This window comes from Ascaphus truei, unplaced genomic scaffold, assembly GCF_040206685.1.
Source record: "Ascaphus truei isolate aAscTru1 unplaced genomic scaffold, aAscTru1.hap1 HAP1_SCAFFOLD_1304, whole genome shotgun sequence".
Lineage (NCBI taxonomy): Eukaryota > Metazoa > Chordata > Amphibia > Anura > Ascaphidae > Ascaphus > Ascaphus truei.
In genome coordinates, this window is record NW_027454180.1 from 18,938 (window position 1) to 45,323 (window position 26,386).

At 43.0% G+C, this 26,386-nt stretch overlaps 1 long non-coding RNA gene across 1 annotated transcript in view; it reads left to right on the forward strand.

The window, feature by feature from the left end:
• LOC142475651 (uncharacterized) overlaps positions 1-26,386 on the forward strand; it is a 45,888-nt gene continuing 19,502 nt past the window's right edge. The window contains exons 1-14 of the long non-coding RNA XR_012791071.1: positions 1-106; positions 1,335-1,445; positions 3,883-4,002; positions 5,023-5,118; positions 6,564-6,675; positions 9,464-9,583; positions 10,570-10,667; positions 12,221-12,331; positions 15,646-15,755; positions 16,766-16,858; positions 18,273-18,384; positions 21,998-22,115; positions 23,102-23,199; positions 24,746-24,856. This is a non-coding gene — a long non-coding RNA (uncharacterized LOC142475651). The remainder of the gene's footprint in view (positions 107-1,334; positions 1,446-3,882; positions 4,003-5,022; positions 5,119-6,563; positions 6,676-9,463; positions 9,584-10,569; positions 10,668-12,220; positions 12,332-15,645; positions 15,756-16,765; positions 16,859-18,272; positions 18,385-21,997; positions 22,116-23,101; positions 23,200-24,745; positions 24,857-26,386) is intronic.

Genomic DNA, 26,386 nt, shown 5'->3' on the forward strand with positions numbered 1-26,386 from the left:
AGTAATGAAGAATGAAACATTTCTGTTAAAATTGAATTGGAGGTGAACTGGATTCATCATCAACTCTGCACCAGTGTGAATTGATGTTCTTTAATGTTCTGATAAGGTACATGCAACATCTCTTCCTCAACCCCTGCACCACTCTCTGCCTCTTGCCTCTCTCTCTCCACCTCCCTGCTAAGCGTATTAACCCATCTAATGTAATCCACATTCCATGTCTCACTTTACTCTTCACTTCTCACGTGCCCTCTGGAATGACTGCTCTCTGACTAACAAGGTCTATTTGTACATGACCTCTTCTGCTCTCATCATCCACCACCTCTCATTCCCCTCACCCCTGTCCTACTCGATACCTCAGCTTAATTGAACTCTCTCCTCTGACATCTACCCTTATCTCTAACCTCTCCTCACTTTCTGCTTAAACTAACTATCTTGTTAACTTTTACAATGCTATCATCTCCTCCTCCTCCCTCCTCCTCCCTCCTCCATCATATATATGCCCCTTCTAGGCTCTGACACACTCATCCCTCTAAGGCCATGATTATCATGGGCACATGCTTGGTCATCCACAGTGTGTGCGAGCGATGCAGAGCCGCCTCGGACCTCAGTGCAGGGATTGCTGCATACCCCCAGCATCTGTCACCCACAAACAATACACACACTAATACTCCCCACAATACACACTATAATACCTCCTCAATACTAATCTCCCCAATAATATTATAGCTCCAAACACAATATACACAACACCCTTACACAAGATACACAATCTAGTACTCTCCTCTGCACCTCTACACACAATATAATACTCCCACACACACAATATACACACTACCCTCCTACCCCCATAAAATACAACCAATAATACACACACACTTTGTGGATGTTGGGACCAGCTCCCGGCATGCACCAGTGAAAGAGAGAGGCCCGCAGAAGCTCGGAAGAACTCCCTCCATCCGTGCCTTCCTCCGTTTCACATCTTCTCCCTGTCTCTCTCCCTCCCTTTCCTTGCATCTCCCTGCGTCTTTACGTATACCCAGTCAGTGACGGCTCTGGTCACGTGATGCCTTAATATGGGCTTATCCATATATGTTCATCCACGTCACTAATGTGATGCCCGCACTGTTGCGGAGCTGGTACTTACGACGGGCACTTATTGTTTTATCAGTACTGCGTACCTGACTCTACCGGCCTACTTTCAACACTAGTACAATATGTGCTTCACTACGAGTGAGTGGGGAATATTGGCATCACACAGTCACTGTTGAATATGCCATTCAATCCATTTTGAAAATAGTAATGCAATGTGGTTTTGTTTTGTTTGCTTTTTGCAGTAATGAAGAATGGAAAAGTTATATTAAAATTAAATTGGAGGGGAACTAGATTCAGCATTTCATCATGAACTCTGCACTTGTGAGAATTTAACTTCTTGAATACCCTGACAGGTACACGCAACATTAAGACTATAATCTGCTGTGCAAGCTTTCGTGCTATACCTCCCCCTCAGGTTTTGATTTATACATTTGCTCCCTCAATTCATGTCCTCTAATATTTGAAAGCTCTCTCCTAGCATTTTCTCTTTACCACAGAACGTCATCCCAATGTAACCTCTCTCTTGTTCTTTCTGCTTGCTGTTTCCTCACTCCTCTGTTAAACTTTTCAAATTTCTCTAACTTCCACACTCCTGCTTTTATCCACATGTTCTCCTCTTTCCTTCCCCTACCTTTGCATGTGTCTACACACTGCACCATTTGTACAGACCTCTATTGCAGCTATTTCTGCACTGCTCAATGAAAAGCACTCTTTAATATCCTATTCTCTGTGCCCCCTCTCTCTGTGCCCCCTCTCTCTGCGCCCCCTCTCTCTCTGCACCCCCTCTCTCTCTGCGCCCCCTCTTTTGGCGCCTCCTCTCTCTGCGCCCCCTCTCTCTGCGCCTATCTGTCTCATTCTCTCTACGTCCCTCTCTCTCTACATAGAGCTATCTCTGTCTCTCTCTACACCTATCTCTGTGTCTCCTTCTATGTTTGCTGATGTGTGGGATATCTCTTATAATCTTGAACCTGCTCATATACACATCGGGCCTCCCTGCCTCTGCCTCCCTGCTAAGAGTGTTAACCTATCTAATGTAATCCACATTCCTTTCCTTACTTTTCTCTTCCCTTCTCCTATGCCATCTGGAATGGCCGTTCTCTGACTAACAAGGCTCTAGTTGTACATGACCTCTTCTGCTCTCATCATTCACAATCAGTCATTCCCCTCACCCCATCTTACCTGTCCCACTGATTTTCCTCTGCTTAATTAAACTCTCCTCTGACATCTACTCTAACCTCTCTCTCTCTTTCCGCTTAAACTAACAATCTTATTAACTCTTACAGTGCTATCCTCCTATCTATATGCCCCCTCTAGGCTCTGACACACTTGTCCCTCTAGCCCACACCCTTGGCTAAATTCCCAAACATGTTCATCACACTTCCACTCGCTGTTCTTAATGCCTATGAAGGAAATCACACAATTGATATTTGATTTTTCTACAGTAAAAATGTCTCCAGTCCTGTATAAAGCTGCTCTTTGGGGCCAAACCACACTACTTTTTTTTCACATTCATCAACACTCAAATTTAATTTACGCTGTCTTTTTTTCCCTGTATTTGACTCCCTCCACTAACCTTCTCCTCACACTTGCCATCCTTCCTTCACTTCTCCTCAAGCATTTGACTACTTCAGAGACAAGGTGGATGCCACCCACAAGGAGATTCCTTCTGTCCCTTCCCCCTTCTCTCCTACCTAATTCTCCTTCTGCATTTGACTCTTTTTCTTCTCTTACAGAGCTGGAAGCAAATCATCTTCTCTTCTCCCTCTACCACATGCCCTCTAGATCGTATCCCCTCACACCTTACTGCATCTCTTAGTCCCCACTCTCACCCACATCTTCAATTCCTCCCTATTCTCTGGCTCTTTACCCTCTTACTTTAAGCCTGTAGTGGTCACCCTTTTCTCAGAAACAACCTACACCCTATGTGCCTTACTAACTACCGCCCTATATCCCTCCTGCTGTTTGTCTCCTAATTGCTAGAATGTCAACATTCTTAAATCACATGCCCTCCTGGATCCTTTACAACCTGCCTTTCGTACAGCTCGTTCTACAGACTGTGCTTAAAGCAAATTCCCAAGGTCACTTTTCCCTACTAATCCTACTTGATCTATCTGCTGCGTTTGATGCTCTCAATCACTCTCCTCCTTCATATTCTAAACTCTCTCTTGGTATCCGTAACACAGTTCTATCCTGGTTTTCATCATAACTTTCCTGTCACACATTCTCCATCTCTGTTGCTAACATGTCTTCGTCTTCTATTGATCTGTCTGTGGGTATACATCAGGGCTCTGTTCTGAGATCTCTCTTTCTCTCTACATACTATCATTTGGTGACCTCATCAACTCTTTGTGACAATCCTATAAATAACAAATACAAATATCAGGTCATGGGAATAAGTGATTTGGACATAAAAGTAACATTTCGGAAGTGTGGACAACTAATACATCTTGTAGATTGCCTTTACAGTGTGATGTCATTGATTCAGTAGATTGTGTGCAGACCAGGACTGCAGTACAGTGTCACTCACATGGATGACTTGCGTGGTAGAAGCTCAAGAACAAGGATGTCAAACTCCAGTCCTCGAGGGCAGCAAACAGGCCAGGTTTTCAGGATATCCCTACTGAAAACCTGGCCTGTTTGGGACCCTCGAGGACTGGAGTTTGACATGCATGCTCTAGAAGGAGCACAGCTGTGGGTGGGAGGTGGATTTGCTTTGCATCAAATGGTTTGGAGCAAGGTTTATTGTATGTATTATCATAATAACAATGCAATGCTTAACTTTTATTTCAGGAGGGATGACTGCAGAACAGAAGTGAATATTGAAGCCATGTGTTCCTTTTCTTGCAAAAGAGAAAATTTGAAGGACAGTTGAAGAGAAGGAAAATTACTACACAGAGACAGATAAGCAATGTGTATATTTCTCATTTACCATTTAGTATTTGTCGTTTTATTGACTCCACACAATCCGGCTGCTACGGGTTTCACATTGAATATTTTCATCTCTACTCTACCCCTTCCTGTGATCTGAACCATGCAAGTTTTCGTTGATTCAATACATCATGAGTAGAGGGTGGCTACAGTATGAAGTAAAGACCCAAGGACCACATCTACTACCATTCATAACAAGAACATGTGCAGTAGCGCACAGCTGCAGTTCTATGTGATTGTTATGAAAGGTTGAGGTGGTTCAATTCTATGAATCTGGAGTGGGATGGATCCTGTTTGCATCATATGGTTTCATCTAGGCCAGTAGATTATATAACTCTCAGTACAGGTTACACATGGCATCAGTATTAGTGATTTAAAGAGGAGGAAAGCTTCAATGTGGAGAACAAAGCCAAGTAATGTTGAAGTTACTCCTTTTACCATTTACTTGGTCAGTCTGTACTGTCTACTCCCCACACAGCTGCTAAGGGTCTTCCATTTTAAATACTTTCACCTCCTATTCTGCACTGCTTTGCTGCCCATTATTCAGAGATGCGTTCCAGTCATGTTTACCACTCTGAATCTCTCTGCAGTCATTGGTTCAGCACATCATGGGTAGAGCATGGCTACAGATACAGCAAGCTATTATTATTTTACCGGCTGATCATCCATAATATTGCATTAAAACATAGAATATCACTTAATTTCCAAAAGATTCAGTGATGCTGATAATGCAGAATCTCACAACATTTCCCATCATAATGCCATAATGCACCAGTTGGAGAAATAATCCTTGCTATATCTGTACATTGTGTGACGTATTACCTCCATGACCATTGAGAGCAAGTACATCTTCTGTATAGAGCGGCTGTGTTATGATGCAGTTATTGATCATCATTGACATAATCACAAGAATCTTATGCAAAGGGAAATTGTCCGCAGCGAAGTGAGATTTCAGCCCCCAAACGTCTGTAATATTAATGCAATGTCTTACTTTTGTTGCAGTGAACACTGAAGAGACGGATCTACTACAACACTGTACAGGATGAGCATACGCTACAAGCAGCAAAATGATCTTGCAGTTGACAGTATGTTGTTCTGGTAATGTGCACAATTATTATTTATGGGCTACACACCACAGTGCTGGACATATTCTGTTAACTTCAACTCTACTCCTAACATGGAGATGTCTTCCTGGTGTTACTGATTCAGTACATCATATGCACAGTGTGGTTATGATATGATGGATTGATTTAATGAACCCACCAACCAATGATGACATCTGCATCATCTTCTGTAAAGTGCAGCTACAGCATGATATTATCAGCATTTGGTGCGGTATAATCAGAGGTATCTATGTGCTTTTGTGCCTGTTTTAAGTCCTCCAGCTTAACGCCCCTACACCTCCCACTACACAGGCATACTTACTTATGCATACACTGACATCTGGCATACCTACACACACCCCAGGGCCACTTCCTTCCCCTGATGTCAGGGAGAGGATGGGCATGCAGAGTGCAGTAAGTCTCCACGTTACTCTGGCCAACAGTCTTGGCCTACCCCCAGCATCTGTCACCCACAACATCTGTTCCCTCCTTGTAAAGTGCTGAACTATCTCACCTGGGTCAGTGCTATAGCTGATCACAGTGCCCGATCAGGATGTCACTGTGACAGGCAGCAGTGCAGATTGACCGGTCAATCAATGCAGTGCCGCAACATATGCACTAAATGAGATTTCCGTGCCCCCAGTCAGGTTACTCCCTGGGCAGTGACCCTGCTCACCCCCTCCCCTAGTTCCACCTCTGATCACAATTATCTCTCTTGGAGAGTGTAGCAAATTGGAGTTGGGGGAATCTCACCTCTGCCATGCATGGTCACAATCTGGGCACAGGACCCAAATAGTGGGCAATGTGGCACTTCTTACAGTAGAGAATAAGTAACTTTATTCTTTACTTGTGTATTAAGGACCTTATTTGCATTAAAATTCAGTCCCCATGGGACCAAGACTTTCTGGCTTACTGAACAAAGTGGAATTATTTCGTAGAGGGTGGAGAATTGTATTTTATCTGAAATTACCCCCTCTGCACAAAATACAAACAATTATACACATAGACGTACCTTGTGGAAGTTGTTGCCCTCTATCTTCCTGTGGTCTCTCCCTGTTTCTCACCGTGCCTCCTCCCATTTCCTTGCACCTCTGCGTCTCCGCATATATCCCTATACTCCGAGCCGGCTCCGGTCAGTGACATGGGATGCCCAAATATGAGCATATCCATATATGGGCATCCATGCCACTGACCGGAGCCCACTCTGTTGCGGATATGGAGAGAGACTGGGAGATTTACATCCCCTTATAATTCATATGGTGCATAGTACCGGCACGTATTGTTTTACCGGTACTGTGTACCTTCTTACTTTCACACTGGTACAGTATGTGCTGCAGTGGGACTGAGAGGGATATATTGGTAACACATAGTCATTGGTGGGGGAATTCAATCCATTTTGAAAATAGTAATGCATTGTTTTTTACTTTTTTTTTGTTGCAGTAATGAAGAATGAAAAAGTTCTGTTAAAATTGAATTGGACGTGAACTGGATTCAGCATTTCATCATCAACTCTGCACCAGTGTGAATTGACGTTCTTTAATGTTCTGACAAGGTACATGCAACATCTCTTCCTCTACCCCTACACCACCCTCTGCCTCTTGCCTCTCTCTCCACCTCCCTGCTAAGCGTATTAACCCATCTAATGTAATCCACATTCCTTGTCTCACTTTACTCTTCCCTTCTCACGTGCCCTCTGGAATGTCTGCTCTACGACTAACATGGTCTATTTGTACATGACCTCTTCTGCTCTCATCATCCACCACTTCTCATTCCCCTCACCCCTGTCCTACTCGATACCTCAGCTTAATTGAACTCTCTCCTCTGACATCTACCCTTATCTCTAACCTTTCCTCACTTTCTGCTTAAACTAACTATCTTGTTAACTCTTACAATGCTATCATCTCCTCCTCCCTCCTCCTCCATCATCTATATGCCCCTTCTAGGCTCTGACACACTCATCCCTCTAAGGCCGTGATTATCATGGTCACACGCTTGGTCGTCCACAGTGCGTGCGAGCGATGCAGGGCCTCCCCGTCGCCTCGGACCTCAGTGCAGGGATTGCTGGAGCGACAGGCATGCGCTAACTTTGCCTTCTGTTGCGTGCTTACTATAGACGCAGCCTAACCCATGCATTGGTTAAATTCACAAGCACGCTCTCATCACACTTCATCACATCACACTGCTGCTCTTAACACCTATGGAGGAAATATCACAGTCTGATTTTCTACACTAAACCTTTGTCCTGTTCTGTAAAACTCTGCTCCTTTTTTTAAGGTCAAACACTACTTTTTCCTCACTCATCAACACTCCAATTTCATTCACACTGTCTTCTATGTATTTGAGTCCCACCACTGACTTTCTCCTCCCACTTAACATCCATCCTTTATTTCTCCTCAAGCCTTTGCTCACTTGAGGCAAGGTGGATGCCATCCACAAGTAGATTTGTTCTCTCCCTTCCCCCTCTCTCTTTTTCTATCTAGATCTCATTGCACTCTTGACTCCTTTTCTCCTGTCACAAAGCTGGAACCTGATCTTCTCTTCTCCCTCTACCACATGCCCTCTCAATCCTATATTCTCACTCTCACCCACATCTTCAATTCCTCCATATCCTTTGGCTCTTTCAACTCTTCCTTTTAAGCATGCAGTGGTCACCCCTATTCTCAAAAATAACCTTGACCTTGTGTGAATTTCTAACTATCGCCCTGTATCCTTCCTACCATTTGCCTCCTAATTGCTAGAACGTCTTGTGATCTCCCGTTTGATCAACATTCTTAAATCACATGCTCCTCTGGGCCCTTCACAATCTGCCTTTCCCAATGTAACCAATTATGTACATAAAGAAAATTCCCAAGGTCCATTTTACTTACTAATCCTGCTTGATCTCTCTTCTGCTTTTGATACTGTCAATCACTCTTCTCATTCATATTCTAAACTCTTTCGAAACCGGCCACTGAGAAGTGGACTTGGCCGGGTAATACCCGGCGTCGGGTAATGTCAGGGCAGCTGGAAATAATCTTTTATACTTACCTTTCCTAAGACATCTAGGATCAGCAGCAGCAGTCCTCTGATGTTGGCAGCATCAGAGGTGTCTTCACCTGGCGGGGGGAGCTGCAGGAATCACTTCCACAGCACCGAAGCAGGTAAGCTGTGTCTGTGAGCCTGCAGCTCCCCCGCCGGCTGAAGACACCACAGATGCTGCCACCGTCACAGGACTGCTGCTGATCCTAGATTTCACCGCCACCCGGAAGGTAAGTGCCAAACCGTGTACCCGACCGGGTAGAACCTTTCATTTTGGCCGGGTACCCGTTACCCATTTTTTTATAGTTGAGGACCCAGTCCAACACTATTCTCTATTCATCTGCTCCTTCCTACATATCATCTTTGGTCTCGTTATGCCCTTCCTCGTCTCCTAAGCTCTACTAATAACTGTCTCCATTATACTTCTTACACCTCTACTGCGCACTCGCTCTCTTGCCTGAAACCCTTTCCCATCAATTTACCTGTGAAACTCACACACACTCAGTATATGCCAACATAACCTCTTCCACCCACATTTAAAATCAACCTTAAAATTCACAACTTAAATGAAGCATTTCAATAGCTTTTACTCGTTGCTACTGTCACTCATTCAGTCACTAACTATTGTTCCCAAGAAGTGCTTTATACTACAAGTACCCACCATTAAGGACAAGCATTGTCATCTACTGCACTTGTTCCCCCACCTGTTGTCTCTCTGTAAGTCTCCTTACATTTCTCTTAGATTGTAAACTACCCAGGACAGGGATTTACTTTCCTATTGTCTGTTTTTGTTTGTTGAACTTATTGTATAATAATTTCCTGTACTTTTTGGTCTCTCTTGTAAAGCGCTGAGTACACAATGGGTGGTATATAAATAGAGATATATGCAGAGTCTAGAGACAAGGCACACCTGTATAGGTAGCTACAGTTTATCCGGGACTGTATGCATCCTTGAAGTGCCTGTCCCAGTTATTTTCTATTGATTGCAATGTAGGAGTGTCTGTCCTGTCTTATTTTTTTTATTATTATTATTATTATTATTATATATACAAAGATATATACAAAGATTGTTTCCTGTCGTTAGCATGACATTGTGTGACACAGTGTGATGTCATTGATTCAGTAGATTGTGTGCAGACCGGGACTGCAGTACAGTTTCACTGACATGAATAACTTGTGTGGTAGAAGCTCTAGAAGGAGCACAGCTGTGGGAGGGAGGTGGATTTGCTTTGTATCACATGGTTTGGAGCAAGGTTCATTGTATGTATCGTCAATAATAATTATAATAATAATAATGCAATGCTTAACTTTTTTATTTCAAGAGGAAAGACTGCAGAACAGAAGTGAATATTGAAGCCATGTGTTCATTTTCTTGCAAAATAGAAAATTGAAGGACAGTTGAAGAGGAGGAAAATGACTACACAGAGACAGATAAGCAATGTGTATATTTCTCATTTAGTATTTGTCGTTTTATTGACTCCAAAAAATCCGGCTGCTAAGGGTTTCGCATTGGACATATTCACCTCTACTCCACCCCTTCCTGTGATCTGTACCATGCAGATTTTTGTTGATTCAATACATCATGAATAGAGTGTGGCTACAGTATGAAGTACTGACCCAAGGACCACATCTACTACCATTCATAACAAGAACATGTGCAGTAGCGCACTGCTGCAGTTCTATGTTATTGCTATGAAAGGTTGAGGTGGTGCAATCATATGAATCTTGAGTGGGAGGGATCCTGTTTGCATCATTTAATTTGATCTAGGCCAGTAGAGTATATAACTCTCAGTACAGGTTACATATGGCATCAGTATTAGTGATTTAAAGAACAGAAAAACAGGAGTGGAGAACAAAACCAAGTAATGTTGAAGTTACTACTTTTTACTATTTACTTGGTCAGTCTGTACTGTCTACTCCCCACACAGCTGCTAAGGGTTTCCATTTGAGATACATTCACCTTCTACTCTGCACTACTGTGCTACCCTCTATTCAGAGATGAGTTCAAGTCATGTTTACCACTCTAAATCGCTCTGCAGTGATTGATTCAGCACATCATGGGTAGAGCATGGCTATAGATACAGCAAGCTTTATTTTACCCTAATATTGCATTAAAAAATAGAATATCACTCAGTTTCCTACAGATTTACTGATGCTGATAATGCAGAATCTCACCCTCCCATCATAATACACCATAGGAAGAAATAATCCTTGCTATATATGTACATTGTGTGACATATTGCCTCCATGACCATTGATGGCAAATACATATTCTGTATAGAGCAGCTGTGTTATGATGTAGTTGTTATTGATCATCATTGAGATATAATCACAAGAATCTTATGCAAAGGGAAACTGTCATTAGCATAGTGGGATTTCAGCCCCCAAACTTCTGTAATATTAATGCAATGTCTTACTTTTATTGCAGTGAACACCGAAGAGACGGATCTACTACAACACTGCACAGGACAAGAGTATACACTACAAGCAGCAAAATGATCATGCAGTTGACAATATGTTGTTCTGGTAATGTGCACAATTATTATGTATGGGCTCCACTCCACAGTGCTGGACATATTTTGTTAACTTCAACACTACCCCTACCATGGAGATGTCTTCCTGTGATTGGTGTTACTGATTCAGTACATCATATGCACAGTGTGGCTATTATATGATGGATTGATTTAATGAACCCACCAAACACTGATGACATCTATATCATCTTCTGTAAAGTGCATCTACAGCAGGATATTATCAGCATTTGGGGTGATATAATCAGAGGCATCTATGTGCTTTTGTGCTGGGTAAAGTCCTCCAGCTGAACCGCCCCCCGCCCCCCACCCCCCTACACCTCCTGCCACACAGGCAAACTTACTTACACACACAGCACACTTACTTATGCACACTGACACTTGGCATACCTACACACACACACCCCACAGCCACTGGCATGCATGCAGAGTCCTGGGCATGCAGAGTACAGAATATCTCCACCTTGCTCTGGCCCGTACTCTTGGCCTACCCCCAGCATCTGTCACCCACAACCTCTGTTCCCTCCCTGTAAATTGCTGCACTAACACACCTTGGTCAGCGCTGCAACCGATCACAGCACCGGATCATGTCACTGTGATAGGAAGCAGTGCTAATTGACCGGTCAATCAATGCCACGTGGCAACATACGCACCAAAAGAGATTTCCATGCCCCCTGACAGGCTACTCCCTGGGCAGTGACCCTGCTCATCTTCCACCTCTGATCACAATAATCTCTCTTGGAGAGTGTAGCAAATTGGAGTTGGGGGAATCTCACCTCTGCAGTGCATGTAGAGTCCTGTATGCAGAGTACAGAAAGTCTCCACCTTAGTCTGGCCCGTACTCTTGGCCTACCCACAGCATCTGTCACCCACAAATAATACATACACTAATACTCCCCACAATACACACTTTAATACCTCCTCAATAATAATCTCCCCAATAATATTATAGTCTTAAACACAATATACACAATACCCCCTAACACAAGATACCCAATCTAATACTCTCCTCTGCACCTCAACATAATATACACACTATAATACCCTACACACAATATAATACTCCCACACACACACAATATACACACTATCCTCCTACCGCCATAAAACACAACCAATAATACACACACACTTTGTGGATGTTGGGACCAGCTCCTTGCATGCACCAGTGAAAGAGAGAGGCCCGCCATCCGTGCCTCCCTCCGTTTCCCATCTTCTCCCTGTCTCTCTCCCTCCCTTTCTTTGCATCTCCCTGCATCTTTGCATATACCCAGTCAGTGACGGCTCCGGTCACGTGATGCCTTAATATGGGCTTATCCATATATCTGTTGCAGAGATGGAGAGAGACCTGGAGATTTTACATTTCCTTATAATTCATATTGGTACTTAGTACGGGCACTTATTGTTTTATCAGTACTGGGTACCTGACCGTACTGGCCTACGAGTGAGAAGGCAATATTGGCATCACACAGTTACTGTTGAATATGTCATTCAATCCATTTTGAAAATAGTAATGCAATGTGGTTTTGTTTTGTTTGCTTTTTGCAGTAATGAAGAATGAAAAAGTTATATTAAAATTAAATTGGAGGGGAACTGGATTCAGCATTTCTTCATGAACTCTGCACTTGTGAGCATTGACCTTCTTGAGTGCCCTGACAGGTACACGCAACTTTAAGACTATAATCTTCATCAACTGCTGTGCAAGCTTTCGTGCTATACCTCCCCCTCCGGTTTTGATTTATACATTTGCTCCCTCAATTCATGTCCTCTAATATCTGGAGGCTCTCTCCTAGCATTTCTCTCTACCACAGCACGTCATCCCAATGTAACCTCTCTCTTGTTCTTTCTGTTTACTGTTTCCTCACTCCTCTGTAAAACTTTTCTAATTTCTCTAACTTCCACACTCCTGCTTTTATCCACATGTTCTATACACTTTCCTTCCCCTACCTTTGCATGTGTCTACACAAAGCACCATTTGTACAGACCTCTATTGCAGCTATTTCTGCACTGCTCAATGAAATGCACTCCTGCACATCCTATTCTCTTCCACCTTCCCTCATTCTCTACGCCCCCCTCTCAAAGCCCCCTCTCTCTACGTCTCCTCTCTCTACGTCTATCTGTCTCATTCTCTTGACGTCCTTCTCTCTCTACATACCCCTATCTCTGTCTCTCTCTACACCTATCTCTGTGTCTCCTTCTATGCTCGCTGATGTTGGGGGATATCTCTTATAATCTTGGACCGGCTCATATACACATCGGGCCTCCCTGCTAAGAGTGTTAACCTATCTAATGTAATCCACATTCCTTTCCTTACTTTTCTCTTCCCTTCTCCTGTGCCCTCTGGAATGTCCACTCTTACTAACAAGGCTCTAGTTGTACATAACCTCTTCTGCTCTCATCAGTCACAATCAGTCATTCCCCTCACCGTGTCTTACCTGTCCCACTGATTTTCCTCTGCTTAATTAAACTCTCCTCTGACATCTACTCTAACCTCTCTGCTCTCTCTCTCTTTTCACTTAAACTAACAATCTTATTAACTCTTGCAATGCTATCCTCCTATCTATATGCCCCTTCTAGGTTCTGACACACTCGTCCCTCTAACCCACACCCTTGGCTAAATTCCCAAACATGTTCATCACACTTCCACTCGCTGTTCTTAATGCCTATGAAGGAAATCACACAATTGATATTTGATTTTTCTACAGTAAAAATGTCTCCAGTCCTGTATAAAGCTGCTCTTTGGGGCCAAACCACACTACTTTTTTTTCACATTCATCAACACTCAAATTTAATTTACGCTGTCTTTTTTTCCCTGTATTTGACTCCCTCCACTAACCTTCTCCTCACACTTGCCATCCTTCCTTCACTTCTCCTCAAGCATTTGACTACTTCAGAGACAAGGTGGATGCCACCCACAAGGAGATTCCTTCTGTCCCTTCCCCCTTCTCTCCTACCTAATTCTCCTTCTGCATTTGACTCTTTTTCTTCTCTTACAGAGCTGGAAGCAAATAATCTTCTCTTCTCCCTCTACCACATGCCCTCTAGATCATATCCCCTCACACCTTACTGCATCTCTTAGTCCCCACTCTCACCCACATCTTCAATTCCTCCATATTCTCTGGCTCTTTACCCTCTTACTTTAAGCCTGTAGTGGTCACCCTTTTCTCAGAAACAACCTACACCCTATGTGCCTTACTAACTACCACCCTGTATCCCTCCTGCTGTTTGTCTCCTAATTGCTAGAATGTCAACATTCTTAAATCACATTCCCTCCTGGATCCTTTACAACCTGCCTTTCGTACAGCTCGTTCTACAGACTGTGCTTAAAGCAAATTCCCAAGGTCACTTTTCCCTACTAATCCTACTTGATCTATCTGCTGCGTTTGATGCTCTCAATCACTCTCCTCCTTCATATTCTAAACTCTCTCTTTGTATCCGTAACACAGTTCTATCCTGGTTTTCATCATAACTTTCCTGTCACACATTCTCCATCTCTGTTGCTAACATGTCTTCGTCTTCTATTGATCTGTCTGTGGGTATACATCAGGGCTCTGTTCTGAGATCTCTCTTTCTCTCTACATACTATCATTTGGTGACCTCATCAACTCTTTTGGCCTTAGATATAATCTCTATGCAGATGATACACACACAAATCTATCCACCCCTGCTCTCACTCCTGCAATCCAGTCCCTACTCTTGGGTTGCCTCCTGGCTATATGCTCATGGATGGCACTCCACTGCCTTAAACTTAATGTCTAAAACTGGGCTCATATTATCCCCTTTCTCCATCACAGTAAACAGTACTACCATCTATCTTGTCATCAAACATGTTGCCTAGGAGTAACATTTGGCTCTTCAATTCCATCTCCATTCACATGCATGGCCATGGGTAAAGTTTGGATCCTCTTTCTCTGTAATATTACCAAGATCTTCCCTTTCCCCTCTCAACCTACTGCTAAAACTCCAATGTATACTGTTATCCTATGGGTTATTTTAAAATACTACTAACAGGCCTCCCTGCTTCACAACTTTCTCCTATGCAAAACTCTGCTGCTTGAATAATCTCACTTTCTCCCACAACAGTCTCTGCTCATCTCCTTAAATCCCTGTCCTGGCATCCCATCAAGTTTTTGTATCACCTACAAAGTTCTCCTCCTTACCTTTTTGTGAAGGCTCTCCATTAATCTGCTCCTTCTTGCATATCATCTTTGATCTCTCGTTATGCCCTTGCTCGTCTCTTGCACTATAACCATAACTGTCTCCTGTTAACTTCTTTCACCTCTACTGTTCTCTCACTTGCCTGAAACCATTTTCCATCACTGCACCGTACATGTGAAACTCCCTCACACTCAGTATATGCCAACATAACCTCTTCCACCCACATTTAAGACCAATCTTAAAATTCACGACTTAAATCAAGAATTTCAAAAACTTTGACTCGTGGCTACTGTCCCACACCCACAGTCACTGCTAACAACTATTGTTCCCAAGAAGTGCTTTCTACTAAAAGTACCCACCATTAAGGACAAGCAGTGTTATCTACTGCACTTCTTCCCCCAACTGCTGCCTCTCTTTAAGTCTTCTAACATTTCTCTTAGATTGTAAAGTTCCCAGGGCAAGGATTTACTTTCCTATTGTCTGTTTTAATTTGTCGCACTTATTTTTTATTTATTTTTTTCCCCTCTCCCCTAATGATATACATATAGGCTTTCCTGTCCTTTGCATGACATAGTTATTATGGATAACTATTGCATCATGTAGACTGCCTTTTCAGTGTGATGTAATTGATTCATTACTTTGTGTGCAGACTGTGACTGCAGTACAGTGTCACGAACATTAATGACTTGTGTGGTAGAAGCTCTAGAAGGAACACAGCTGTGGGAGGGAGGTGGATTTACTTTGGATCACATAGTTTGGCGCAAGGTTAATTGTATGTATGATCATAACCATGCAATGCTTAACTTTTATTTCAGGAGGGAAGAACAGTGAATATTGAAGCCATGTGTTTCTTTTCTGGCAGAAGAGAAATTTTGAAGGACAGTTGAAGAGGAGGAAAATGACTACACAGAGACAGATAAGCAATGTGTATATTTCTCATTTAGTATTTGTCGTTTTATTGACTCCACACAATCCAGCTGCTAAGGGTTTCGCATTGGACATATTCACCTCTACTCTACCCTTCCTGTGATCTGTACCATGCAGGTTTTTGTTGATTCAATACATCATGAGTAGAGTGTGGCTGCTGTATGAAGTTTTGACCCAAGGACCACATCTACTACCATTCATAACAAGAACATGTGCAGTAGCGCACTGCTGCAGTTCTATGTGATTGTTATGAAAGGTTGAGGTGGTTCAATTCTATGAATCGAGTGGGATGGAACCTGTTTGCATCATATGGTTTCATCTAGGCCAGTAGATTATATAACTCTCAGTACAGGTTACACATGGCATCAGTATTAGTGATTTAAAGAGGAGGAAAGCTTCAATGTGGAGAACAAAGCCAAGTAATGTTGAAGTTACTCCTTTTACCATTTACTTGGTCAGTCTGTACTGTCTACTCCCCACACAGCTGCTAAGGGTCTTCCATTTTAAATACTTTCACCTCCTATTCTGCACTGCTTTGCTGCCCATTATTCAGAGATGCGTTCCAGTCATGTTTACCACTCTGAATCTCTCTGCAGTCATTGATTTAGCACATCATGGGTAGAGCATGGCTACAGATACAGCAAGCTATTATTATTTTACCGGCTGATCATCCATAATATTGCATTAAAACATAGAATATCACTTAATTTCCAAAAGATTCAGTGATGCTGATAATGCAGAATCTCACAACATTTCCCATCATAATGCCATAATGCACCAGAGGAAGAAATAATCCTTGCTATATCTGTACATTGTGTGACGTATTACCTCCATGACCATTGATAGCAAGTACATCTTCTGTATAGAGCGGCTGTGTTATGATGTAGTTATTGATCATCATTGACATAATCACAAGAATCTTATGCAAAGGGAAATTGTCCGCAGCGAAGTGAGATTTCAGCCCCCAAACGTCTGTAATATTAATGCAATGTCTTACTTTTGTTGCAGTGAACACTGAAGAGATGGATCTACTACAACACTGCACAGGACGAGCATACACTACAAGCAGCAAAATGATCTTGCAGTTGCAAGTATGTTCTGGTAATGTGCACAATTATTATTTATGGGCTACACACCAAAGTGCTGGACATATTCTGTTAACTTCAACTGTACCCCTTAAATGGAGATGTCTTCCTGGTGTTACTGATTCAGTACATCATATGCACAGTGTGGCTATGATATGATGGATTCTGCATCATCTTCTGTAAAGTGCAGCTACAGCATGATATTATCAGCATTTGGTGCGGTATAATAAGAGGTATCTATGTGCTTTTGTGACTGGTTTAAGTCCTCCAGCTTAATGCCCCTACACCTCCCACTACACAGGCATACTTACTTATGCATACACTGACATCTGGTATACCTACACACACACCAGGGCCACTTCCTTCCCCTGATGTCAGGGAGAGGATGGGCATGCAGAGTGCAGTAAGTCTCCACGTTACTCTGGTCAACAGTCTTAGCCTACCCCCAACATCTGTCACCCACAACATCTGTTCCCTCCTTGTAAAGTGCTGAACTATGTCACCTGGGTCAGCGCTATAGCTGATCACAGTGCCCGATCATGATGTCACTGTGACAGGCAGCAGTGCAGATTGACCGGCCAATCAATGCAACGCTGCAACATATGCACCAAATGAGATTTCCGTGCCCCCAGTCGGGCTACTCCCTGGGCAGCGACCCTGCTCACCCCCCCCCCCCATAGTTCCATCTCTGATCACAATTATCTCTCTTGGAGAGTGTAGCAAATTGGAGTTGGGGGAATCTCACCTCTGCCATGCTTGGTCACAATCTGGGCACAGGACCTAAATAGTGGGCAATGTGGCACTTCTTACAGTAGAGAATGAGTATCTATATTCTTTACTTGTGTATTAAGGACCTAATTTGCATTAAAATTCAGTCCACATGGGACCAAGACTTTCTGGCTTACTGAACAAAGTGGAATTGTTTCGTAGAGGGTGGAGAATTGTATTTTATCTGAAATTACCCCCTCTGCACAAAATACAAACAATTATACACATAGACGTACCTTGTGGAAGTTGTTGCCCTCTATCTTCCTGTGGTCTCTCCCTGTTTCTCACCGTGCCTCCTCCCATTTCCTTGCACCTCTGCGTCTCCGCATATATCCCTATACTCAGAGCCGGCTCCGGTCAGTGACATGGGATGCCCAAATATGAGCATATCCATATATGGGCATCCATGCCACTGACCGGAGCCCGCTCTGTTGCGGATATGGAGAGAGACTGGGAGATTTACATCCTCTTATAATTCATATGGTGCATAGTACCGGCACGTATTGTTTTACCGGTACTGTGTACCTTCCTACTTTCACACTGGTACAGTATGTGCTGCAGTGGGACTGAGAGGGATATATTGGTAACACATAGTCATTGTTGGGGGAATTCAATCCATTTTGAAAATAGTAATGCATTGTGTTTTACTTTTTTTTTTTCAGTAATGAAGAATGAAAAAGTTCTGTTAAAATTGAATTGGACGTGAACTGGATTTAGCATTTCATCCTCAACTCTGCACCAGTGTGAATTGACGTTCTTTAATGTTCTGACAAGGTACATGCAACATCTCTTCCTCTACCCCTACACCACCCTCTGCCTCTTGCCTCTCTCTCCACCTCCCTGCTAAGCGTATTAACTCATCTAATGTAATCCACATTCCTTGTCTCACTTTTCTCTTCCCTTCTCACGTGCCCTCTGGAATGTCTGCTCTACGACTAACATGGTCTATTTGTACATGACCTCTTCTGCTCTCATCATCCACCACTTCTCATTCCCCTCACCCCTGTCCTACTCGATACCTCAGCTTAATTGAACTCTCTCCTCTGACATCTACCCTTATCTCTAACCTCTCCTCACTTTCTGCTTAAACTAACTATCTTGTTAACTCTTACAATGCTATCATCTCCTCCTCCCTCCTCCTCCATCATCTATATGCCCCTTCTAGGCTCTGACACACTCATCCCTCTAAGGCCGTGATTATCATGGGCACACGCTTGGTCGTCCACAGTGCGTGCGAGCGATGCAGGGCATCCCCGTCGCCTCAGACCTCAGTGCAGGGATTGCTGGAGCGACAGGCATGCGCTAACTTTGCCTTCTGTTGCGTGCTTACTATAGACGCAGCCTAACCCATGCATTGGTTAAATTCACAAGCACGCTCTCATCACACTTTATCACATCACACTGCTGCTCTTAACACCTATGGAGGAAATTTCACAGTCTGATTTTCTACACTAAACCTTTGTCCTGTTCTGTAAAACTCTGCTCCTTTTTTTAAGGTCAAACACTACGTTTTCCTCACTCATCAACACTCCAATTTCATTCACACTGTCTTCTATGTATTTGAGTCCCACCACTGACTTTCTCCTCCCACTTAACATCCATCCTTTATTTCTCCTCAAGCCTTTGCTCACTTGAGGCAAGGTGGATGCCATCCACAAGTAGATTCATTCTCTCCCTTCCCCCTCTCTCTTTTTCTATCTAGATCTCATTGCACTCTTGACTCCTTTTCTCCTGTCACAGAGCTGGAACCTGATCTTCTCTTCTCCCTCTACCACTCTGCCCTCTCAATCCTATATTCTCACTCTCACCCACATCTTCAATTCCTCCATATCCTTTGGCTCTTTCAACTCTTCCTTTTAAGCATGCAGTGGTCACCCCTATTCTCAAAAATAACCTTGACCTTGTGTGAATTTCTAACTATCGCCCTGTATCCTTCCTACCATTTGCCTCCTAATTGCTAGAACGTCTTTTGATCTCCCGTTTGATCAACATTCTTAAATCACATGCTCCTATGGGCCCTTCACAATCTGCCTTTCCCAATGTAACCAATTATGTACATAAAGAAAATTCCCAAGGTCCATCTTACTTACTAATCCTGCTTGATCTCTCTTCTGCTTTTGATACTGTCAATCACTCTTCTCATTCATATTCTAAACTCTTTCTTCGTATCCGCAGCAAACTTATATCCTGGTTTTCATCATACTTCTCCATCACACATTCTCCATCTCTGTTGCTAACGTGTCTTTGTCTCCTGTTGTTTTGTCTGTTGGTATACCTCAGGACTCTGTTCTGGGACCTCTCTCACTACATACTATCACTAGTTGACCTTATCAACTATTTTGGCCCTTGATATCATCTCTATGCAGATGATACACACACCTATCCACCCTACCGTCACTCCTGCAATTTAGTTCCTAGTTTCGGGTTGCCTCCTGGCTATATCCTCCATGGATGACACTCTTCTGCCTTAAACCTAATGTCTAAAACTGAGCTCCTCATATTTCCCCCTAAATCTTGCCTAATATCACCTTTCTCCATCGCAGTAAACAGTACTACCATCATCCTGTCATGAAAGCACATTGCCTAGGAGTAACATTTGACTCTTCCCTTTCCATCTTCATTCACGACACTGGCTAAAGTTTGTCGATTCTTTCTCTGTAATATTTCCAAGATTTGCCCTTTTCTCTGTCAATCTACTGCTAAAACGCCAATGCATGCCCTTATCGTATGGGTTAACATACTGCTAACAGGGCTCCCTGCTTCACAACTTTCTCATTTGCAATCTATCCAAAACTCTGCTGCTTGAATAATTTCCCTTTCTCCCACAACAGTATCTGCTCATCTCCTCCTCCTCCTTAAATCCCTCTCCTTGCTTCCCATCAAGTTTCAGATCACCTACAAAGTTCTCCTCCTTACCTTTTTGTTAAGGTTCTCTATTAGTGGTGTACCGAGTACCCGGCGTTACCCGACACATTTCCAGCTACCCGGACATTACTCGAAACCGGCCACTGAGAAGTGGACTTGGCCGGGTAATACCCGGCGTCGGGTAATGTCAGGGCAGCTGGAAATAATCTTTTATACTTACCTTTCCTAAGACATCTAGGATCAGCAGCAGCAGTCCTCTGATGGTGGCAGCATCAGAGGTGTCTTCACCTGGCGGGGGGAGCTGCAGGAATCACTTCCACAGCACCGAAGCAGGTAAGCTGGTAACCCTAACCCCCGCCGGCTGAAGACACCACAGATGCTGCCACCGTCACAGGACTGCTGCTGATCCTAGATGTCACCGCCACCCGGAAGGTAAGTGCCAAACCGTGTACCCGACCGGGTAGAACCTTTCATTTTGGCCGGGTACCCGTTACCCATTTTTTTATAGTTGAGGACCCAGTCCAACACTATTCTCTATTCATCTGCTCCTTCCTACATATCATCTTTTGGTCTCGTTATGCCCTTCCTCGTCTCCTAAGCTCTACTAATAACTGTCTCCATTATACTTCTTACACCTCTACTGCGCACTCGCTCTCTTGCCTGAAACCCTTTCCCATCAATTTACCTGTGAAACTCACACACACTCAGTATATGCCAACATACACTCTTCCACCCACATTTAAGATCAACCTTAAAATTCACAACTTAAATGAAGCATTTCAATAGCTTTTACTCGTTGCTACTGTCACTCATTCAGTCACTAACTATTGTTCCCAAGAAGTGCTTTATACTACAAGTACCCACCATTAAGGACAAGCATTGTCATCTACTGCACTTGTTCCCCCACCTGTTGTCTCTCTAAGTCTCCTTACATTTCTCTTAGATTGTAAACTACCCAGGACAGGAATTTACTTTCCTATTGTCTGTTTTTGTTTGTTGAACTTATTGTATAATAATTTCCTGTACTTTTTGGTCTCTCTTGTAAAGCGCTGAGTACACAATGGGTGATATATAAATAGAGATATATGCAGAGTCTAGAGACAAGGCACACGTGTATAGGTAGCTACAGTTTATCCGGGACCGTATGCATCCTTGAAGTGCCTGTCCCAGTTATTTTCTATTGATTGCAATGTAGGAGTGTCTGTCCTGTCTTTTTTTTTTATTATTATTATTATTATTATTATATATACAAAGATATATTCAAAGATTGTTTCCTGTCGTTAGCATGACATAGTGTGACACAGTGTGATGTCATTGATTCAGTAGATTGTGTGCAGACCGGGACTGCAGTACAGTTTCACTGACATGAATAACTTGTGTGGTAGAAGCTCTAGAAGGAGCACAGCTGTGGGAGGGAGGTGGATTTGCTTTGTATCACATGGTTTGGAGCAAGGTTCATTGTATGTATCGTCAATAATAATTATAATAATAATAATGCAATGCTTAACTTTTTTATTTCAAGAGGAAAGACTGCAGAACAGAAGTGAATATTGAAGCCATGTGTTCATTTTCTTGCAAAATAGAAAATTGAAGGACAGTTGGAGAGGAGGAAAATGACTACACAGAGACAGATAAGCAATGTGTATATTTCTCATTTAGTATTTGTCGTTTTATTGACTCCAAAAAATCCGACTGCTAAGGGTTTCGCATTGGACATATTCACCTCTACTCCACCCCTTCCTGTGATCTGTACCATGCAGATTTTTGTTGATTCAATACATCATGAATAGAGTGTGGCTACAGTATGAAGTACTGACCCAAGGACCACATATACTACCATTCATAACAAGAACATGTGCAGTAGCGCACTGCTGCAGTTCTATGTTATTGTTATGAAAGGTTGAGGTGGTGCAATCATGAATCTTGAGTGGGAGGGATCCTGTTTGCATCATTTAATTTGATCTAGGCCAGTAGAGTATATAACTCTCAGTACAGGTTACATATGGCATCAGTATTAGTGATTTAAAGAACAGAAAAACAGGAGTGGAGAACAAAACCAAGTAATGTTGAAGTTATTACTTTTTACTATTTACTTGGTTAGTCTGTACTGTCTACTCCCCACACAGCTGCTAAGGGTTTCCATTTGAGATACATTCACCTTCTACTCTGCACTACTGTGCTACCCTCTATTCAGAGATGAGTTCAAGTCATGTTTACCACTCTAAATCGCTCTGCAGTCATTGATTCAGCACATCATGGGTAGAGCATGGCTATAGATACAGCAAGCTTTATTTTACCCTAATATTGCATTAAAAAATAGAATATCACTCAGTTTCCTACAGATTTACTGATGCTGATAATGCAGAATCTCACCCTCCCATCATAATACACCAGAGGAAGAAATAATCCGTGCTATATATGTACATTGTGTGATATATTGCCTCCATGACCATTGATGGCAAATACATATTCTGTATAGAGCAGCTGTGTTATGATGTAGTTGTTATTGATCATCATTGAGATATAATCACAAGAATCTTATGCAAAGGGAAACTGTCATTAGCATAGTGGGATTTCAGCCCCCAAACTTCTGTAATATTAATGCAATGTCTTACTTTTATTGCAGTGAACGCCGAAGAGACGGATCTACTACAACACTGCACAGGACAAGAGTATACACTACAAGCAGCAAAATGATCATGCAGTTGACAGTATGTTGTTCTGGTAATGTGCACAATTATTATGTATGGGCACCACACCACAGTGCTGGACATATTTTGTTAACTTCAACACTACCCCTACCATGGAGATGTCTTCCTGTGATTGGTGTTACTGATTCAGTACATCATATGCACAGTGTGGCTATTATATGATGGATTGATTTAATGAACCCACCAAACACTGATGACATCTGTATCATCTTCTGTAAAGTGCATCTACAGCAGGATATTATCAGCATTTGGGGTGATATAATCAGAGGCATCTATGTGCTTTTGTGCTGGGTAAAGTCCTCCAGCTGAACCGCCCCCCGCCCCCCTACACCTCCTGCCACACAGGCAAACTTACTTACACACACAGCACACTTACTTATGCACACTGACACTTGGCATACCTACACACACACACCCCACAGCCACTGGCATGCATGCAGAGTCCTGGGCATGCAGAGTACAGAATATCTCCACCTTGCTCTGGCCCGTACTCTTGGCCTACCCCCAGCATCTGTCACCCACAACCTCTGTTCCCTCCCTGTAAATTGCTGCACTAACACACCTTGGTCAGCGCTGCAACCGATCACAGCACCGGATCATGTCACTGTGATAGGAAGCAGTGCAGATTGACCGGTCAATCAATGCCACGTGGCAACATACGCACCAAAAGAGATTTCCATGCCCCCTGACAGGCTACTCCCTGGGCAGTGACCCTGCTCATCTTCCACCTCTGATCACAATAATCTCTCTTGGAGAGTGTAGCAAATTGGAGTTGGGGGAATCTCACCTCTGCAGTGCATGTAGAGTCCTGTATGCAGAGTACAGAAAGTCTCCACCTTAGTCTGGCCCGTACTCTTGGCCTACCCACAGCATCTGTCACCCACAAATAATACATACACTAATACTCCCCACAATACACACTTTAATACCTCCTCAATAATAATCTCCCCAATAATATTATAGTCTTAAACACAATATACACAATACCCCCTAACACAAGATACCCAATCTAATACTCTCCTCTGCACCTCAACATAATATACACACTATAATACCCTACACACAATATAATACTCCCACACACACACAATATACACACTATCCTCCTACCGCCATAAAACACAACCAATAATACACACACACTTTGTGGATGTTGGGACCAACTCCTTGCATGCACCAGTGAAAGAGAGAGGCCCGCCATCCGTGCCTCCCTCCGTTTCCCATCTTCTCCCTGTCTCTCTCCCTCCCTTCCTTTGAATCTCCCTGCATCTTTGCGTATACCCAGTCAGTGACGGCTCCGGTCACGTGATGCCTTAATATGGGCTTATCCATATATCTGTTGCAGAGATGGAGAGAGACCTGGAGATTTTACATTTCCTTATAATTCATATTGGTACTTAGTACGGGCACTTATTGTTTTATCAGTACTGGGTACCTGACCGTACTGGCCTACGAGTGAGAAGGCAATATTGGCATCACACAGTTACTGTTGAATATGTCATTCAATCCATTTTGAAAATAGTAATGCAATGTGGTTTTGTTTTGTTTGCTTTTTGCAGTAATGAAGAATGAAAAAGTTATATTAAAATTATATTGGAGGGGAACTGGATTCAGCATTTCTTCATGAACGCTGCACTTGTGAGCATTGACCTTCTTGAGTGCCCTGACAGGTACACGCAACTTTAAGACTATAATCTTCATCAACTGCTGTGCAAGCTTTCGTGCTATACCTCCCCCTCCGATTTTGATTTATACATTTGCTCTCTCAATTCATGTCCTCTAATATCTGGAGGCTCTCTCCTAGCATTTCTCTCTACCACAGCACGTCATCCCAATGTAACCTCTCTCTTGTTCTTTCTGTTTACTGTTTCCTCACTCCTCTGTAAAACTTTTCTAATTTCTCTAACTTCCACACTCCTGCTTTTATCCACATGTTCTATACATTTTCCTTCCCCTACCTTTGCATGTGTCTACACAAAGCACCATTTGTACAGACCTCTATTGCAGCTATTTCTGCACTGCTCAATGAAATGCACTCCTGCACATCCTATTCTCTTCCACCTTCCCTCATTCTCTACGCCCCCTCTCTCTACGTCTCCTCTCTCTACGCCTATCTGTCTCATTCTCTTGACGTCCTTCTCTCTCTACATATCCCTATCTCTGTCTCTCTCTACACCTATCTCTGTGTCTCCTTCTATGCTCACTGATGTTGGGGGATATCTCTTATAATCTTGGACCGGCTCATATACACATCAGGCCTCCCTGCTAAGAGTGTTAACCTATCTAATGTAATCCACATTCCTTTCCTTACTTTTCTCTTCCCTTCTCCTGTGCCCTCTGGAATGTCCACTCTTACTAACAAGGCTCTAGTTGTACATAACCTCTTCTACTCTCATCAGTCACAATCAGTCATTCCCCTCACCGCGTCTTACCTGTCCCACTGATTTGCCTCTGCTTAATTAAACTCTCCTCTGACATCTACTCTAACCTCTCTTCTCTCTCTCTCTCTTTCTGCTTAAACTAACAATCTTATTAACTCTTACAATGCTATACTCCTATCTATATGCCCCCTATAGGCTCTGACACACTCATCCCTCTAACCCACACCCTTGGCTAAATTCCCAAACATGTTCATCACACTTCCACTCGCTATTCTTAATACCTACGGAGGAAATCTCACACTTGATGTTTGATTTTTCTACAGTAAAAATGTCTCCAGTCCTGTATAAAGCTGCTCTCTGGGGCCAAACCACACTACTTTTTTTTCCACATTCATCAACACACAAATTTAATTTACGCTGTCTTTTTTCCCCTGTATTTGACTCCCTCCACTAACCTTCTTCTCACACTTGCCATCCTTCCTTCACTTCTCCTCAAGCATTTGACTACTTCAGAGGCAAGGTGGATGCCACCCACAAGGAGATTCCTTCTGTCCCTTCCCCCTTCTCTCCTTCTACCTAATTCTCCTTCTGCATTTGACTCCTTTTCTTCTCTTACAGAGCTGGAAGCTAATCATCTTCTCTTCTCCCTCTACCACATGCCCTCTAGATCGTATCCCCTCACACCTTACTGCATCTCTTAGTCCCCACTCTCACCCACATCTTCAATTCCTCCCTATTCTCTGGCTCTTTACCCTCTTACTTTAAGCCTGTAGTGGTCACCCTTTTCTCAGAAACAACCTACACCCTATGTGCCTTACT